The sequence below is a fragment of the Hypanus sabinus genome, chromosome 29 (assembly GCF_030144855.1).
Source record: "Hypanus sabinus isolate sHypSab1 chromosome 29, sHypSab1.hap1, whole genome shotgun sequence".
NCBI lineage: Eukaryota > Metazoa > Chordata > Chondrichthyes > Myliobatiformes > Dasyatidae > Hypanus > Hypanus sabinus.
In genome coordinates, this window is record NC_082734.1 from 17,038,947 (window position 1) to 17,047,675 (window position 8,729).

Below are 8,729 nucleotides of genomic sequence, written 5' to 3' on the forward strand. Positions count from 1 at the left end.
GGATGGACAATTAATGTACGAATGGACAAGTTAATAAATAAATGTTATTCTGCTAGTTCTAATTGCTCTGTCACTAGCTGTGATGTTTACAGTTACTTGTATACCAGGCTCTGGAATTTCTTCACTTAGCTTCTGCTTCCTACTTATTAAATAAGTCCTTCCAGTCCCGTTGCCCAGCAACCCCTAATTTAACCCTGGCCTAATCACAGGACAATATATAATTAACCTACTAAGTGGTGAGACTTGAACCTGGGTCACTGGTACTGTAAAGCATTGTGCTAACCACTACGCTACTGCCCCACCCCAAGGCTTCTCCTCCAAGAGTCTCCTGGATCAACTCTTTGTACACCCATCTTGGCACTGATTTGGCTCAGTCAAAATTCTTGGTTAATAGTTCTGGAGGCATTATATAATGCAATGTTGCTGGAAGAGAGGAGATATTTCCCATGGTAAAGGCTTTCAGAATAAAGGACCATAATGTTAAAAGTGGAGTCTGGTTGTTTAGGGATAATGCCAGGAAATAACTTCTTCATGCAAAGGGTGTATCATCAAATTAGAGAGGTGCAAAATAGTGCCATCAGGTTGGTTAGAATTCAGCTTTACCTTGCATTGGAGATAGTTCAATGAACCAAAGAATCATTTCATCATGATTGATCCATTTTTTCTCTCAGTCCCAATCTCCTGCCTTCTATCATATCCCTTCATGCCCTGACCAATCAAGAATTAAGTCCTAAGCTATTAAACTTTTCTCTATAACTCACGTCCTCAAGTCCTGGCAACATCCTTGTACTTTTTTTTTCTACACTGAGAAGCTTTAATGATAATGAGAAAAGTTTAAGCAGATTGGCCCTATGCTGAATCTAGATTAGAATGAGAAGTGATTTTTTTAAAAAAAAATGCATATAAGGTTCAGCAGGGGCCTTGACAAGATAGATGACAAGAAAGTGCTTCTTTTGTAGCAGAGAGGGGAATATAAAAAGGGCATAAAAAGGTTGGGAAACCCTGGTCTAAGGGGTCTATGACTAAAAATGGAGATGAGGAGAAATTTCTTCTCTGATGTTCATGAATCTCTTGAATTCTTTACCCTAGAGAGGCTCAGAGATTGAGTCATCACATACTTCATAGCCTGAGGTAGACAGATTCTTGTACAGTAATAGAGCCTGGCTTCATGCCCTGAGCCTTACAAGACCAGTCTGCATATGTCAGAGTTAGATTGGAGTTAAATACTGTATTCAGGCTGAGGGCAAACAGGGACAGCTCTTTCTAAATAAATTTAATATTGTCCATGACCTTAAAAATAAACAACTTTATAAATAAGTACAGTCACATGTTTACAATATCAATAAGCAGAACTTCCTTTTATATATGGAATGCCTTTCACTTTCTTCCTGCAAAAAGAGTAAACAGGCAATTGGAGCAAAAAGTAGAAGTTCTCTCTGTGTCCAGGCTCATTCTGACTGTAAATTAAATCCAGTTTAAAGGCTGAATAGAATGTCGGTCATTGCAAGGACAAAAAAACTGTCCATGGGGAAAGTGGAGAAGGAAGCTGTCACCAGAAAGGGTGAATATGTTCAGAAACATTTCCATGTTATATGCTTAGTGGATTTGCACACTGTTCTTCTTGTGAAACTCTACTGCAACTGGACAGCATAATATTGAGTAATTCTTTGCAATGATATAATGCCAAAGGATGAACCTGTGCCATAATTCAGTCATTTCAGTTGTATTTGGTCCAAGAAAAACGCCACTGTGCAATCTTCTTTTGCAAGTCCGTTTAATTTTCAAGAGTTGACAATAAGAACTTGGGGCAACATGGTAGCGTAGTGGTTAGCACAACACTTTACAATGCAGGCAACCCGGGTTCAATTCCCATCACTGTTTGTAAGGAGTTGGTACATTCTCCCCGTAACCACATGTTTCCTCTGGTCTCTCACCACAATCCAAAGACTGACCGGTTGGTGGGTTAATTGTCCCGTGATTAGGCCAGGATTAAATCTGGATGTAGCCAGGCGTCATGTCTTGAAGGGCCTATTCCGTGCTGTATCTCAATTTAAAAAAAATGATTAATGACTGAGCAATTTACTAAATTCAAGGTGGCTAAAGAATTAATTTCCAAGAGTAGTGAAATCCTGAAGGTGTGAATGTGTGAACTACAATCGACAAGAATAGATGATTATTATAAAGTCCATTACAAACAGGCAGGGTTGGGGTTGCATTCCTAGAAACCGGTCCATATTGCTATTCTGTCATACATGAAGATGTGTATGTGCCATCTGCGCATCTCAAGAGAGGTGAAAACAATGAATTATTTAGTTTCAACATAGATTTTGTGACAGTGAATTTTATTTCACATCTCAAATTTTTGGAGGGTGATTTGTGAATTTTCCAATGGTAAATTTCCATTACCTGAACAGCATTACATGGGCATCCCCTGTATTTGATAAATGCCTTTCTAAAACACATCAATTTTTAGACATGGTCTCAAAATGTTAATATTAGTAGTGTAATTCAACAGCAGATTTCAGAAAATTAGACTTGGATATCTATCATGACACCAATATAGTCCTTGTGTTGACAGACAAATTTTCAATGGCACATTTGTAACACTGCCCTTTGACATAAGTCTTAACACAATGGAATTAATTCCTGAAGTTCCTGATGTTGCAGAGGCTACAAAATATAGAAAATTAATGGTTAAATACAGTATAAAGAGGAGTATTCCAACTGCTTTCATCACAGTCTGGTATGGAGGCTCCAATGAACATGATTTCAAGATGCTGCAGAAGGCGTAGCCTCGCCAGCTTCATCACGGGTAGAATCCTCACTATCATCAAGGACATCTTCAAGAAGCGTGCCTCAGGAAACTGGATCCATCACTAAGGACCTTCACCATCTGGTACATCCCTCTTCTCATTACTACCATTGGGGAGGAGGTACAGGAGCCTGAAGGCCCCCACTTAATGATTCAGAAATAGCTTCTTCCCCTCCACCATTCGAATTCTGAGCAGTCCATGAACTCAAGAACCTACCACGTTATTCCTTTCTTTTTGCAATATTTATCTTAGTAATTTATAGTATTTTTGAACTGTCCCGCTACAGCAGAAACAACAAATTTCACATCATATAGGCCAATGATAATAAATCCAGCTTTTTGTTGTCTGAAACTGATTTTTAAGTCACATACAAAGGCTGGGATTGTTTGTAAATTATTATAGTCGAATTTGTAATTTACATAATGACTTGGATGTGAATAGGATTGTACTTTATAGAAACATTTGTATATGAATGTTAGTATGTTTGCAGATGATACTAAGATTGATAGAAGGCAGAAAAATGGTTCAGTACAGCCAAGAATGGCCAGAAGGCCTGTTTCTGTGCTGTAATATTCTATGATGGTGTAGTGTTGAAGATAATGAAAAATTACAGGGGTATCTTGATCAGATATGTGGGCTGAGGATAGGCAAATGGCTTTCAATGCAGATCATATGAGTTACTGAATTTTGGGAGAATAACTGGGGTAGGACTATAAAAGTTAGGTTAGGGCCCTGGGGAGTAGAGGGGAACAGTGGGACATGGATGTGCAGATGCATATGTAGCTTGCTGAAAACAGTGTCACAAGGACAGTAGATGCAGTGAAGGCATTTGAAATGGTGGTCTTCATCAATCAGGGCCAGAAATCATATTGTAACTATACAAGAGGCTGGTGAGGCCTCACCTGGAGTAGCGAGTAGTTGGCCACCCTGATAGAGAAAAGAATGAGAGACAAAGAATGCAAAAAAGATTTACCAGGATATTGCTTGGACTTCAGGGCCTGAGTTGCAAGGAGAGGTTGACTAGAACTTTACTCCCTGGAATGTAGGAGATTGAGGGGGTAACCTGATAGAGGTATATAGGATTATGGGGAGCAAATAGAGGGTGAAAGCACAGTTTTTTTCATGGGGGGGTGATAAAAAATAAGAAGCATGAATTTAAGGTCAGAGGTGAGAGTCTTGAAAGGGACATCAGGGGCACCTTTTTCACACAAAGGATGGTGTGGATTTTGAATGAGCTGCCAGAAGTAGTGGTCCCATTAGCAACATTTAAAAGATATCTAGACAAGCACATAAATAGGAGAGGTTTAAGAGGGCTATTGCCAAATGTGTCCAGATGGGTCTAGTTCACTGGGCAATACATTAGTGTGAACAAGTTGGGCCAAAAGGCCTGTTTCCATGCAGTATGACTGATACAAAAATGCATGCATGACATTGAATTAACTGTGGGTGTTGTACATGTTCTAATGAGAAACTGTAGTAGCATGGAGAAAACTAAGGACTAGAAAATACTGTCCCTTTGTAGATTTTTGGTGGCTTTGCTATGACCATCTAAACAAATCTCAGTGCAAGGGATACTAACACCCTATGGAGAAAATACAATTCTTAATTTTTAGAGGCACTTTCTTCTGATATAACCATATAACAGTTACAGCATGGAAACAGGCCATCTCGGCCCTTCTAGTCCATGCCGAACGCTTACTCTTACCTAGTTCCACTGACCTGCACTCAGCCCATAACCCTCCATTCCTTTCCTGTCCATATACCTATCCAAAATGACAATATCGAACCTGCCTCTACTACTTTGACCGGGAGCTCATTCCACACAGCTACCACTCTCTGAGTAAAGAAGTTCCCCCTTGTGTTACCCCTAAACTTTTGCCACCTAACTCTCAACTCATGTCCTCTTGTTTGAATCTCCCCTACTCTCAATGGAAAAAGCCTATCCACGTCAACTCTATCTATCCCCCTCATAATTTTAAATACCTCTATCAAGTCCTCCTCAACCTTCTATGCTCCAAAGAATAAAGACCTAACTTGTTCAGCCTTTCCCTGTAACTTAGGTGCTGAAACCCAGGTAACATTCTAGTAATCTTCTCTATACTCCCTCTATTTTGTTGAAATCTTTCCTATAATTCGGTGACCAGAAGTGTACACAATACTCCAAATTTGGCCTTACCAATGCCTTGTACAATTTCAACATTACATCCCAACTCCTATACTCAATGCTCTGGTTTATAAAGGCCACCATACCAAAAGCTTTCTTCACCACCCTATCCACATGAGATTCCACCTTCAAGGAACTATGCACCATTATTCCTAGATCACTCTGTTCTACTGCATTTTTCAATGCCCTATCATTTACCATGTATGTCCTATTTTGATTAGTCCTACCAAATTGTAGCACCTTACACTTATCAGCATTAAACTCCATCTGCCATCTTTCAGCCCATTCTTCTAACTGGCCTAAATCTCTCAGCAAGCTTTGAAAACCTACTCCATTATCCACGCCACCTATCTTAGTATCATCTGCATATTTACTAATCCAATTTACCACCCCATCATCCAGATCACTAATGTATATGACAAACAACATTGAACCCAGTACAGATCCCAGAGGCACACCACAAGTCACCGGCCTCCAACCTGACAAACAGATATCCACTACTACCCTCTGGCATCTCCCATCCAGCCACTGTTGAATCCATTTTACTACTTCAATATTAATACCTAATGATTGAACCTTCCTAACTAACCTTCTGTGTGGAACCTTGTCAAAGGCCTTATTGAAGTCCATATAGACAACATCCACTGCTTTACCCTTGTCAACTTTCCTCATAACCTCTTCAAAAAATTCAATAAAATTTGTTAAACATGACCCTCCACGCACAAATCCATGTTGACTGTTCCTAATCAGACCCTGTCTATCCAGATAATTATATATACCATCTCTAAGAATACTTTCCATTAATTTACCCACCACTGGCGTCAAATTTACAGGCCTATAATTGCTAGGTTTACTTTTAGAACCCTTTTTAAAACAATGGAACAACATGAGCAATATGCCAATCCTCCAGCACCATCCCTGTTTCTAATGACATTTGAAATATTTCTGTCAGAGACCTACTCTTTCTACACTAACTGCCCTCAAGGTCCTAGGGAATATCCAGTCAGGACCCAGAGATTTATTCACTTTTATATTCTTTAAAAGCGCCAGTACTTCCTTTTCATTAATCATCATAGTTTCCACAACTACCCTACTTGTTTCTCTTACCTTACACAATTCAGTATCCTTCTCCTTAGTGAATACTGAAGAAAAGAAATTGTTCAAAATCTCCCCCATCTCTTATGGCTCCACACATAGCTATCCACTCTGATTCTCTAAGGGACCAATTTTATCCCTCACTATCCTTTTGCTATTAATATAACTGTAGAACCCCTTTGGATTTATTTTCACCTTACTTGCCAAAGCAACCTCATATCTTCTTTTAGCTTTTCTAATTTCTTTCTTAAGATTCTTTTTACATTCTTTATATTCCTTGAGCACCTCATTTACTCAATGCTGCCTATATTTATTGTAGATATCTTTTTCCCAACCAAGTTTCCAATATCCCTTGAAAACCATGGCTCTCACAAACTTTTAACCTTTCCTTTCAACCTAACAGGAACATAAAGATTCTGTACCCTCAAAATTTCACCTTTAAATTTCTCTATTACATTCTTTCCATAAAACAAATTGTCCCAATCCACTCCTAAATCCTTTCACATCTCCACAAAGTTAGCCTTTCTCCAATCAAAAATCTCAACCCTGGGTCCAGGGCTATCCTTCTCCATAAATATATTGAAACTAATGGCATTGCAATCACTCGACCGAAGAGCTCCCCAACACATACCTCTGTCACCTGACCTCTATGTATTGCTGCAAAAAACTATCCTGCACACATTTTGCAAACTCCAAACCATCCAGCCCTTTTACAGTATGGGCTTCCCAGTCTATGTGTGGAAAATTAATATCTCCCACTATCACAACCCTGTGCTTACTACAAATATCTGCTATCTCCTTACAAATTTGCTCCTCCAATTCTCACTCCCCATTAGGTGGTCTATAATACACCCCTCTAAACGTTACTACACCTTTCCCATTCCTCAATTCCACCCAAATAGTCTCCCTAGATGAGTCCTCTAATCTACCCTGCCAGATCACCGCTGTAATATTTTCTCTGACAAGCAATGCAACACCTCCCCCTCTTGTCCCTCCGATTCTATCACACCGGAAGCAACGAAATCCAGGAATATTTAGTTGCCAATCATGCCCCTCCTGCAACCATGATTCACTAATAGCTACATCATATTTCCAGGTATCAATCCATGCTCTAAGCTCATACACCTTTCTTACAATGCTCCAAGCATTAAAATAAATGCATTTAAGAATTTTTCCACTTCTTACTCTCCTTTTATCACTAATGGTGCAAACTGATGCAGGTAACTGTTAAGCAAAGACTGCAAACAGCTTGTTAAGAAAGTAGACAAGATAGTAAGGTTTTCCTGGCCAACATTTAATCAACTCCAAAGGTTATCCAGCCAACACAGGGAAAGGAGAGCTCATCCTGAAGCACGCTGACTAAATTTAAAGAATTTGGAGAGGCAGGCCTTGTGACACAAGTTATTTATTAATGTAGCAACTGTTGTCACAGAGGCACTTGGCTGACCTTGCTGAATACAAACAGATGAACCACAGAAGCATACAACACAGAATTTTGTACTTGACATAAATAATGAGCAGGATTTGCTGAGCTACTGATAGATGAACAGTTTTTCAATCCCCAAACTGAAAAATCTGTTGGGGAGTATAATTTTAATTTCAGTAGCAGTAGCAGCGGGGATTGAAGAAAATAGACAGATGGAGTATACCTGAACCAGAAACAGAAAATGCTGGCAATATTCAAGCCAGGAAAACCATAGAAATGGAAACAGAAAATGTTTGAAGACTCTTTGCTAGAAATGGAGAAATAAAGAAAACTTGTTTATCCTTTTAGCTCACCTCATGTACCCAAGGTCCATGAGCCAGCCTATATCGGAGGATCAGAGGTGGAGAGGGTCAGCAACTTTAAATTCCTTGGTGACATTACTTCAGAGGATCTGTCCAGGCCCAGCACATGAGTGCAATGACAAATAAAGCATGGCTGTACCTCCACTTCCTTAGGAGTTTATGGAGATGCAGCATGACATCTAAAACTGAGACAGACTTCTACAGATGTGCTGTGGGGAGTATATTGACTGGCTGTATCACAATCTGGTATGGAAGCACCAATGCCCTTGAATGGAAAATCTTAGAAAAAGATTACAGCCCAGTCCATCATGGGTAAAGGCCTCCTCACCTTTGAACACATTTCCATGAAATGCTGTCACAGAAAAGCAGCATCCATCATCAAGGACCCCCCGCCCCGCCTCCACCCAGGACATGCTCTCTTCTTGCCACTTCTAGGAAGAAGGTACAGGAGCCTCAGGAACAGTTAGTACCGCTCAACAATCAGCCTCTTGAACCAAAGGGGATAACTTTACTCAACTTCACTTACCCCATCATTGATATGTTCCAACAACCATAATAGAATCAATGAAAGACCACACCAACAGGGTGGACAACCAGTGCAAGAGAATAAACTGTGCAAACACAAAAAGAAAAATATAATTAAAAATTAGTAAGCAGTAAATATTGCGATCATGAGATGAAGCGTCCTTGAAAATGAGTCCATATATTATGGCAACACGAGTGAATCTGCAGATGCTGGAGATAAAAAAAAACACAAAATGCTGGCAGAACTCAGCAGGCCAGACAGGGAGATAAGGTATTGCTCCATCGACCTGTGCATGCCGGCAGGTAGGAGGCTACCTAGGCGGGAGATAAAGTATTGCTCCATC